The 11,435-nt window shown below is 38.7% G+C and overlaps 2 long non-coding RNA genes across 2 annotated transcripts; both read left to right on the top strand.

Moving 5' to 3' along the window:
• The first annotated feature begins 476 nt into the window (after positions 1-476).
• LOC128938374 (uncharacterized) lies at positions 477-4,992 on the top strand. The gene is made up of 3 exons (XR_008483143.1): positions 477-569; positions 2,257-2,397; positions 4,946-4,992. It is a non-coding gene; the product is annotated as an uncharacterized LOC128938374 (long non-coding RNA).
• Positions 4,988-10,705, top strand: LOC128938372 (uncharacterized). Its single transcript, XR_008483142.1, has 3 exons — positions 4,988-5,043; positions 8,709-8,821; positions 10,650-10,705. It is a non-coding gene; the product is annotated as an uncharacterized LOC128938372 (long non-coding RNA).
• Positions 10,706-11,435: the final 730 nt, after the last annotated feature.

Here is an 11,435-nt window from a genome sequence, read left to right as displayed (position 1 = left end):
ATCTATTGGAATCATTCCCTGAATCAGAGATTTTGACTAAAGTAGAGGAATTTAGCATTTGTGCAGCTTTATTATGCAGTTGCTCATTTGGAGATAGCTGTCTTCTCCATTTTACATGATGCTTGTTTTTATTCTCAAAACCTTTGTCCTCCATCAGCAGGAAAGCCTTTTGAAAACTTTCAGAATAGACAAAAATGGCTTTTCTGAGGTTATTTTATGTCTATATAGAGCAGGCTGATTTTCAGAATTGCTTAATACTCATGGTTACCATTTAGGGCACAGAATTGTCAGCAGTTCAAGAAATGAGTCTGGTTTTATGTAGGTTACTGTAATGTGGATTTAGAACTGTGATTTTTAGATGCACAGACTGGAAAATATATTGCTTTGCCCTGACCTATACAGTGACTGATCTGCCAACTCTGTTAATAGTCTCTTTAATCTTTTCATGTAGGTGAAGAAGCAGGGATGCTCGAAGACATGGCTGTGGGCATTTCAGATTTGCAGAAAGTAATGTTTAGAGTAATTGAAGCCAAGTCAGAAGATTTTTTGCCTATTATAAGTGGAAGGCGGTAAGAACTTTGTTTCTTGGAGCCCAGGAAACTGAGCTGCAGTTTTAATCTGTAGCCCATGAAACCCGTCTAATGGTTTTCTTGTTGCTGAGTTCTGTTTTATTGAAAGTGCACTGTTTTACTTTTTAGAAGGTGAGTTAGTAGGGATTCTAAAAGCCAGTAGGCTCTGGTTTACTCTCCTGATAAAAAGCTGAAGTTCCAGTTACTAATACAGATTAATCTGAGCAGCGTCTGTGTTGTGCAGAGCTGCTGGTGCATTATTCACACATGGATACTGAACCCTGGACAAGTGACAAGGCCATTGTTTACAAATGTGGTCTCTAACTGAGAAACTTTGCTTTTGAATGTCCTGAATTTGTATTTCAGCATGAGAAATGAAACTGCAGTTCCAAGAGTTAGGCCTTGATTGTTTTTAAGATGGAAACCAAAAAACTCCGATGCCACTTAGTATTAAAAACTTAGTAGTCACTTTTAAAAATGGAAGCCTTTTTTAGCTGCTGAAAATCACACAGGACATAGGCAGTCTCAGAAATCCTTGCACAAAATCACTTATCCTTTATGAATCTCACGTGAGTACTGCTGAATGTCAGGACATAAACTGCAATACTCCGTTTATTTTGGCTATTTGAGGGTTAACAAGATTGGAATGGATTTTTCATCTTTATTATTATTCTAGTCTGAAGCTCCAAATAGTTTTATTTTGCAAAAATCACTTCCTTAATAGTATCATTGCTCTTAAGATGACTGTAAATTAAATTCAGCTAAAAGCAGGAACTTTTAGAAAATATATGTTTCCTCTGAAGGGGGCTTTCACCACTGATTTACTTAATTAATCTGGATGATTCACTCTCATCATATGGGCTTTCTGAGAAGGGATTGAATAAATAACAGGAAGGCTGGAATATGATAGGCAATACAATGGGAATAATTAAAATTAAAAAAATTTTAAAAATAAAATCTACAAGGTTTATGTGGAGGAGTGCCATTCCTCTTAGAGCTGTGATAAGACTGCTCCTATCAAACAGCATTGGAAGTGAACCGTAAAAAGAAAAGATGAAAAGGTGAAAATCTAGTTATTTTCTAATAATTTTTTTAGAAACCCTCCATTTTTATTTTGGTTGTTATATGGTATGGCTCAATAAATGAGAGTGAAAGACTGTAGAAATGCAAGACAGAAAAATCAAACTACAAATTCTTATCTTGAAGAGTCAGCATATTTACTTGTAATTGTTTTTTCTAGGAAAGTGCTTAAACCTGACATTCTGTGTGCACAAACAAATCAATCCAAAGTGTGTGGCACTGTCTAGCAGTGCACTGATCATCTGGTGTGGGTGGTAGACACCAGCCACCCAGGGGAGGTGAAATTCTGTTCAGGAGCTCACATGCTTTTATTAGAGGCCATTCTTTTATTAGAGGCGCTTTTGGAACATTCTTTACAGAATCACAGAATATTTTGAGTTAGAAGGGACCCATATGCATCATCAAGTGCAACTCCTGGCCTTGCACAGGGCTTCCCAAGAATCACACCCCGTGCCTGAGAGTTCAGATGCTTCTTGAACTCTGTGAGGCTTGGTGCTGTGACACTTCCCAGGGGAGCCAGTTCAACCTGCTCAACCATTCTCTGGCTGAAGAAACTTTTCCTGACATTCAAGAACCCCATCCTCACTCTTGTTTTCATTGTTCCTAGTGAACATTACATTATAGAGGTCCAGCTCCCAGCAAAGATGTTTGAGCTGCTGCCACAAGAGATTAAAGAGGGAAAGCTGCTTCGCATGTATCCAGTGCTCTTTAATGTTGGAATCAATGAGCAGCAAACACTGGCAGAGAGGTAAGGAAAAGTCACGTTGCATTTTCTGTCCAAGTACTCCATGCTGGTACAGGCTATCTCTCAGGATTAGAAACAAATCTTCTTTGTTATTTGCTCTTAGACAATCTCACATTGACTCAGTGTGTATTTTCAAAGGTATTAAAGGAAATAAACACAAGCTATGAAGCAATGTAGAACAGTGAAAAAGTCCAGATGAAGATAAGATCATAAGCAGGGCTCCGTTTCACAGAGTTGGTGCCATGTTTCTCTTGGATACAGGTGCAAAATGGATTTCTATTTCAGATGCAGAATTTTGGTTGTATGCAGTACTCTGAAATTCTCACACAAGTTTGAAAATTCAAAATTCTTACATCTTGAAGATGGGTTTGAAGAGACCAAACAAGTGATAAGCTAGAGAAATTAGTACTCCTCTGCAACAGATTGCTGGAAACTAATTAATTAGTATAATAATAGTCATGGATTCACCAACGTATTAATTTTCTCTTCCAAGAGAAGGGTATCTGTCAGTCATGTTAAATTACCACATTTGTGCAGGGCTAAAACTGCAAAGTAGAAGTCAAGATGTCAATACAGACAGCTACTTTGTTAAAACTTCTTTTCTTTTAGCTGCTTTTATTAACAGAGCGTCCAAAATACCTAATGCTTATCTTGAGGTTGCATTTGCTCTAAGCCAAAAGCTTATAGCAAAGCTGTAGCTGGAGTAATGGAGGGAGACAGTGAAAATCCTTAACCTGGGTAATAGGCAAGAAGTTAAACACCACAGGATTTTATCTCCTGTTCACTGTAGACAGCCAAGTAAACCCAGTCTTTTAAAGAAGTCTACTAAAGAATGTCATCAGGTAGCTTTGTGAATGTTTATGGGACACTTCTCCAAGTTGAGTGGTGGTATGTGAGAAAATTTAGGCAGAAAGTTGAAATGGGAGACATAGACTGAATCTAAAGACAGTAAAATCTGGCATTTTACTGTGAAAGAGCTGGATAGCTGGTTAGAGAACTTGGAAACTTCTTGAAAATGAAAATAGGTTATTCTGATGACATAAAGAGAAAAGTGCTGAGAGGAGTGACGTGGCCAAACTCATAATGTGCAAAACCAACAAAATCAGTCATGACAGTTCTGAGTGGGACACTCAAAAAATAAGAGGTAAGACATGATGTGGTAAGCAAGAAGCAGGCTGGTGGGAGCTTACACGAGTGAGATAGGCAGGAAGGACTGAGTTATGAATAGTCTGAGGAAAAATTTGACAACATTTAGAAATAGCCTGATTACCTGGGGGCTTGTAGAGGAGTTGGTATGAAAAGATGCCTGGCTTGCAAGTGAAGTGGCAGGAAGTGTTGTTCCCAGTGGTCATTTTACATTGTGTGCAAAGAAAGCCATAGGAGAAAACAAAATAACTGCATATTTATAAATATGGATATGTACTAATATCTGCCAAGAAAATAAGTTCAATGCAGAAGCAGCTTTAATGCATGCAGTTACAGTCTGCTTTTGTCTTAATTCAAAATGCTGCTTAACTCCTAAAGTTGTACATTTGTTTTTGAGACTGAAAACACCACACACGATTTATGGCTAAAAACATGGAGGGGTTTGTGGGATAAAGAACCTGAGAATATAAAAACACTTTCGTGGCAAATTTCTAGGAAATGTTACTGTATTAGAAAAAAAATCTTTTAATTTGTTTTTTGATAGAATACACTTGAGAATGTTTCCGATTTAAAAGAAATGTTCTCATGTGACAGTGCAGCAATGGCTACTAAGGAAGTAGTTACATCTTCTCCCTGTGGCCTGTTGAAATATTTGCTTCCCTTGTTCCCAATTTAGCAGCATATTTGGTATCTTCTGATCTGTGTCCCCTTCTCTCTGAGTTTCTCACTTATCTGCCCATGCCTCTCTTCCTGTACTCCTCCATTCCCTTTTCAAATCTATTCTGAAGATGAATTTCAAAACTTTGGCCCTAATTGTCATGGGGACATTCGTGTCTTTACAATCATATCTCCTGTAGTACCGTGAGATTTAGTTTCTTGGCATGTGAAATGTGGCTGTTGTAGAAATCTTGGTCTCAGAGAGAAAGATATTTGTTTTTATAGCTACAGTTATTTTGTAGATAAGCTTCTCTTCCATCTTGTGTCACTTCCATATTATCCAGCTCTTACAGAAATTGGTATGCTTAAGCAGTAGCAGCACTAAGAGATGGAGAGTTGGTGTTCTCTGCCTGTGGTACCCAATTTTTGGAATTGGAATTCCCCCAAAGTGCCTTTCCATTTATTCACGATTTGTGAGGGGAAAAGAATAAGTGCCTTATTGCATGTTTGTAAATAGATTGCTTTGTTAATAAAGTTTTGGAAGAAGTATGCATCAGCGATGATCTCATTTCCAAAAATTAATTCCAAAGCATACAAGAACTTAACTACTGCATGTTTGACAAAATCTAATGCATTTAGCACCAAAGTTATTTCTTTATGCAAAGAAATAACTATGAAGGATAATTTATCTTTTGTTGTTGTTTGTGGGTTTTGGGTTTTTTTCATAATTTATTGTGTATTTTCATAGGTTTGGAGATACCACTTTGCAGGAAAACATTAACCAGGAAAACTTAGAGCTTCTCAAAGAATATTACAAGTTATTTACAGAAAAAATGCCTCCTGATTGTGAGTACAAAATAATGCAATGTCCAAATCGGTTTGAAAAGCTTTGAGTAGGTAGAAGGTTATAAGACAGTAATATTAGCAGAATCCCATAACTTGTTCCATAAATTTAAACATTTTGTACCTGTACATGACCCTGCTGGTCTCAGGAGTGATTTCAGGCCTTGTGCCACAGCAGAAACTACAGAGAAAATGAAACAGAGGAATGATGAACTGAACAGCTATTTTAAGTTATTAAAATAATAAGTTTGTTAATATTTCATGTAGAGGACAGTCTGTACCTACTGTATTTTTACATAAATACTTGGTGGGCAATTTCATCAGCTTCAGTCATACCCTCTGTTCTTATTCTGAAAATATGTTGAGGTTTGGTGAACCATGGAGAAATCTGCAGATCAAATACAAGCAATGAGCCACATCATCATTATATGAACGACAAGGTTTCATTGGAATAGGCCCTGTATTCCACTTCTATAGAACTTCTGTATTATAAACATAAGCATTACTATGCTGTTACTCTGATTGCCAGAAGCAAGGACTGAAGAAAACATCTGCATCAATCGAATCCTGTTAGTTTTAATGCCCAAACTATAGTCCCAAATGTGGGAGATTTAACTGCCTGATGTTTAAATGCTATGTAAAACTTTAATACATCACATGCGTATGTATACATGTTTATCTCTTATATCAGGATGATTTTAATTTGTTAATCATTTTGACAGAAACAAAAGCCCTTCCTAAATGATGGGCAGGATGCCCATCCATCCCCCCACAGACCTAGTATTTATTTCCAGGATGTCTACAGAGAAACTCATACAATAAGTTGGGTGATTAATTGAGGGGAATCTTGCTAAGAAAACATCCTCGAAAAACTAACCTCATGCAGGTTAGGACTAAGGTAGATCTGCTACCTCATAAATGGATTTTATTTTATAAAAGCAAAAATTTGCATGCAGACAGTATTGGCTACTTTTCATTAACACAATTTAAACTTGTACTGCCTTCCTGAAGGATTATTAGTGAGCCACACAGTTCCTGGACTTCTTTCAGACTGTGAAGGCTTTTGAGAACTAATTGTGTCTAGTTCATCGTGTATTTTCTGGTTATTATAACTTTCTTGCTTTTTTTCTTTACCTTTAAGAACTCAGTCTCTTCTTTATACAATTTTTTGTGGAACATAAAGCATCTTTTGGTTCCACTGCCCTTCCCAGTAGCTCCCTGCCAGTATACAGAGTCAGTCTTTTGCCTTGGAGAAATGTGCCTTTTAAACCAGCCCCCTGGGAAAAAAGGGAAGCTCTCAAACTTGTTCATTTGTGGCAGGACTTAATCCCACTCCTGTTCCCCCTCGTCTGGAAGACAAACCTCCATACAAGGCTGGCAGCAACCCTGGTGCTGGGGCCACGTGAGAGGCATTCAATATTGATGGCTTTTTGATGGTTTTGTCCCACCTATCCAGATAATTTCCTATAATGCCAAATCTGTGCTACAAAATCAATGCAGGACTGTGTTCCCAAAGCTGTCAGTTCCAAACAGTGCTCAAAAAGCCCAACAGAATTTGAGCATTTGCAGCCCTATTTGCCAGGCTGTTGGATCCACCCTTGGCAGCCTCCCTGGCCTGCTGCCTCATTCATATATTCCCTTTCAAAGAATTCAATTTCCCACTCCCTGAAAGGTATTGCCACCTTCGCTGTTAGTTTTCCTCTTGTGTCTGTATTTCTCCTTGGCAATAATAGTCTTGCTTGTAACTAAGCATCCACTGACTTTCTGTCTTTAGGATGAACATACACTTTGTCATTTACCCATTTGTTAACTTCTTAAATTCTTTTAGCAGAAACTGAAAATAAGAGCATGTTTCCAGCAAGGTTCCTACCAAAAATGCTGACCAAATATAGCTCAAAATGGTACTGCTTTTATAGAAATACTAAGACAGTAAGGGTCCAAAAACGTAAGATAGTTGTTTAGTAGTACGTAAGTACCTGAAAACAAAAAGGCTGTTTGGTATTTCCAGGCTTCTCCCCCTTATCAGCCTGATTTGGTGGTTTGGTACTGTGGGGGACCCAAGGAGTTTAGGCCATTGATCATTTCCAGTCAAGGTGCAACCCCTTTGGCAGTACTGTGAATTAGGAGACTCTTGCTGTACCTGTGCTGAAGTCATCCCTCTGAGATGTCACGTTTTCTGCTGTGACCCAAAGGAAAGCTACTGGGAGCAATAGAATGTTTAGTGATACATTTGCATCATCTCAAAGCATCTTTGCCATTTTGTGCTCTCTGTTTTAAAGAAACAGATGCACACCCATAAGTGTAATAGTCTAGCAGAGTGTGATGTGGTTTTATGTGCTCTACATTATCTAATGTACAATCAGAGCTTGTGATACAGAGGTAAAACAATCCACATTAAAATTATTGCAAAACAGATTCTGGATGTATGTTTTCCTCCCTTTTTCTTTTTTTCTTGTTTGTTTGTGAGTTTTTTTAGACAGCACAGTATGACTGGAGCAACTAAGTTCTTCTTGAATAGATTTAAAGTACTTCTTACTATGAATCATGGATAAGGGAAACTACAGAATTTATTAGATGTAAAAGGTAAAAGCCTGTTGATGAGAGGGATCATTCCAACTTGGATCACGTTAGGAGAATGGATATTGACCTTCATTAATACTTCCCTCATTTTTTTTCTTCCAATTGAGTATAAGTTTTTGGGCTTGGGTTTGGGGCTTGGGTTGTGGGGTTTTTTCCCCTCACTGGATGGATAATTTACTTTCTCTGCTTGAAGAAATCCATTGATCAATTTAGTTTCACTTTGTTCCACTTGATTCTGGCCCCTTTATTTGGTGATAACTATGATTTAAATTCTTTTTACTTTGCCACCATGAGAAGAAATAATTTCTAAAAACAGATTCTGCATGTTTTTATTGATTTTCAGAACTAGCAAGGATAAATGCAACATTAGAAAAATCCCTCCTCTATATACATATGAAACAGAGGGGGAAATTAAATTGCCTACTCTTGAATTTTTGCTGGAGATGTAGGATAAATTAAACTTCAACTTAAATTCCATACCCAGAACAAGCAGGTAAATTTTTGGATTTTAAGAAAACTTGAAATTATTTTCTACTTCAAAATAAAGCCCCACTTAATTTCAGGAGAAATATACTTTGTTACTTTTTAGAGGGGATACTAAGTGCTGTTTAACCCTTATCTTACATTATAGAAAAATCTAAGGCATATTTTAAAACAAAAACTAGATGTTTCAATTTGAAAACAAAACCCTAATTTTTTACTTTAATTTTAAAAAATAATCATCCCATCAAAGCAGGTTGTAATACACTCAGTTTTTTTTTTATTTTTCTGATTTCTTTTGAATGTCTGTAATAGCTGATGAACAGAACTACAGCAGAGATTTGGTTTTGTTTTTCACCATCCATTTATAAGATAAAGGTTGAAGATACTTCAAATTTCCACGTGAAGATCTTAGGGAGGACAAGGCAATACTCAAAAGACATAAGGTTTGCTTATTCCTTAAATATTTAGCTGGTAATTTCTATCCTGTGTTCCAAAACAAGGCTGTAAATAATAGACCTGTTCTTTACCATGAGCATTCTTTAGTCGGGACAATCATATGACCAACCTTATCAAAATGAGCAACTTTTTTCGTCCTTTTTTCCCAGGTTTACCACATTTTCAAGAACAAAATGATTTAAAGGGATTGCTAGAAAGTCTTCATCAAAATATCCAGGCCAAAAAGAGAAAGAATGTAGAAATCATGTGGCTGGCTGCAACGGTGAGCTCTCTTGTTTCAAAGAAATTGATGAACTAACCATAAACTCATTTTCATAAGCTTGCTGACTTTGTAACTGCAATGGATTTTAAGGAAATGACTGGAAAACTCACTGGTTAAAGGAGGCAGATGTGCTGTAATAGTTTTTTGCAGATAATTTCTTTTTCTCACTTTTTAAACTGGTAGAACCTGCTAGAATTTGAGTGATTTGTTTGATATCCATTCTTTGATAATATAAAATTACTCAAAATAATTTTTTAGTGTCCTTGAGGTATGATGTGGGACATGATTGCTTGGTTCCCTTACTTTAACTTTCTGAAATGTGTATTTCTGGTCCTAGTGATCTACACACTGTTATTCTATATTCCATTTATTTATTGAAAAAGATGTAAGAAGAAAACTTTGTCAGTGCAGTAGCTGTGCAATATCACTTTTTTATTGCAGTGGAAGTACAAGATTCCACATATGAGCCCATCACTCATCCAGAATAATTACCTGGGATTTTTTTACTTTATTTTATAAATGATTTTTTAATATTTTAAAATTTTTTTAGGACTCATTCACATCGAATAGCCCCAATGAATCGGGGGCTTCCAAAGATACTAGTGCAAAGAGAATTAATCTCTTCAATGAAACAGTTCTTTCACATAATTATTTAAGCAGATTATCATATAGTACTTGTTTTAAATCCCAGTGCAACTGTTCAAATTTTTAAACAGATTTAACTTTTAAAATTTTCAATTATATGATGGAAGAAACACTCATAGGTTCTCCTTCACTATCCTGTACCTCTTTGGATTCTAAGTAAGATTCCCTTAATTGGTTCCCTAAATTAAACTTTTGAGATTGTCCTCACCATGGTATCACAAAGAACTTAAAGGCTCTAAGTATTTTTTGATTTTTATAGAATTTAATAGTATTTATTGTTTAATAGAATTTCTAAGAATGCAATTAGCATTAGATGAAGAAACACTTATTTGCTGGACTGACACTGGTCATGTTTCAGTTCATGTTCCAGTTCATCCTGCGAGCTCTCCCATGATAGCCAATGCGGGAAGTTTCTTTTTGTGATTCCTGCTGTAGTTTATTGCCTTGCTGCATTCTCACAAACATTTTGAGGTTTTGTACCATTACACCTGTGATTCCCCAGGGATAGGTGTAAGCAAAGTATTACCTTTTCTCAGGACAGGTTATATCTGGGAAATGGTAGATTTGGGCACAGAAGCTCTCCTTCAATTTTTCTTTTTCTAGTAAAATATCATTTGAAACCATAGTATAAACTAATGGAATGATACAACCACAGATTGTGGTATGATAAGAGGAAGAATCATCCTCCAAAATGTCATGTTTCCTTTATGTGTTATAACTTTTTCAAAGTATAAGTGAAAGTAGACAATCCATGGCAGCAATTTGTTAAACTTTATTAATTGTGAGCCATACATTGAACAGTTCACCTGTTGAAAATAAAAACTATGTAAGTTAGATGTGTCTGACTCCATACCTTCACAAGAAGTTAGTCTGCTACATTCATGTTTGTGAGTTAAGACTCACCATATCTTCATTCATCAGATATTCAGACAATTTAGCTTTCATTGAACAGGGCAGCTGCTGCATTCAGTGAGGAAACGGTGAAGGAACTGTTTCTTTTATAGTTATGAAAGTCCCATGTCAAATTCAGGAATTCAGTGTACTGGTACTAACTTCCAGAAGGTGTTTTCTTCTTGAGAAGTGCTGTAGCTGTCTGGAAGCCCTCGCTGGGCTTGCAGAGCTGTAGGGCTGCGCAGCCTGGTAGGAAGGAAGGGCTGACCTGTGGGGCCTGCCCGTGTTTCAGATTTGCCGCAAGCTGAACGGAGTGCGCTTCACCTGCTGCAAGAGTGCCAAAGACAGGACATCCATGTCAGTGACGCTGGAGCAGTGCTCCATCCTGAGGGACAGGCACCAGCTGCACAAAGACTTCTTCATCCGGGCGCTGGATTGCATGAGGAGGTACGTGGGGCTCCATGGAACTCTGAGCCAGGCCAGGGCTGCCAGCGAACAGGGCCTGAGGCTGGTTCTGAGGGCCCAGCAGAGCCTGAGGCTGGTTCTGAGTGCCCAGCAGAGCCCAGGGCCACGGGCACACAGGGTCTGAGGCTGGTTCTGAGTGCCCAGCAGAGCCTGAGGCTGGTTCTGAGTGCCCAGCAGAGCCCAGGGCCACGGGCACACAGGGTCTGAGGCTGGTTCTGAGGGCCCAGCAGAGCCCAGGCCTGCCTGCACAGGGTCTGAGGCTGGTTCTGAGTGCCCAGCAGAGCCCAGGCTGGTGCTGAGTGCCCAGCAGAGCCCAGGGCCACGGGCACACAGGGTCTGAGGCTGGTTCTGAGGGCCCAGCAGAGCCCAGGCTGGTGCTGAGTGCCCAGCAGAGCCCAGGCTGGTTCTGAGTGCCCAGGGCCACGGGCACACAGGGTCTGAGGCTGGTTCTGAGTGCCCAGCAGAGCCCAGACTGGTGCTGAGTGCCCAGCAGAGCCCAGGGCCACGGGCACACAGGGTCTGAGGCTGGTTCTGAGTGCCCAGCAGAGCCCAGGCTGGTGCTGAGTGCCCAGCAGAGCCCAGGCTGGTTCTGAGTGCCCAGGGCCACGGGCAC

This window comes from Melozone crissalis, unplaced genomic scaffold (genome assembly GCF_028551555.1).
Source record: "Melozone crissalis strain CALT ecotype California unplaced genomic scaffold, PUWL_Pcris_2 ptg000025l_1, whole genome shotgun sequence".
Taxonomy (NCBI): Eukaryota; Metazoa; Chordata; class Aves; order Passeriformes; family Passerellidae; genus Melozone; species Melozone crissalis.
Note: the sequence above shows the minus strand (reverse complement) of the source record. Positions and strands in the feature narration are given on the sequence as shown.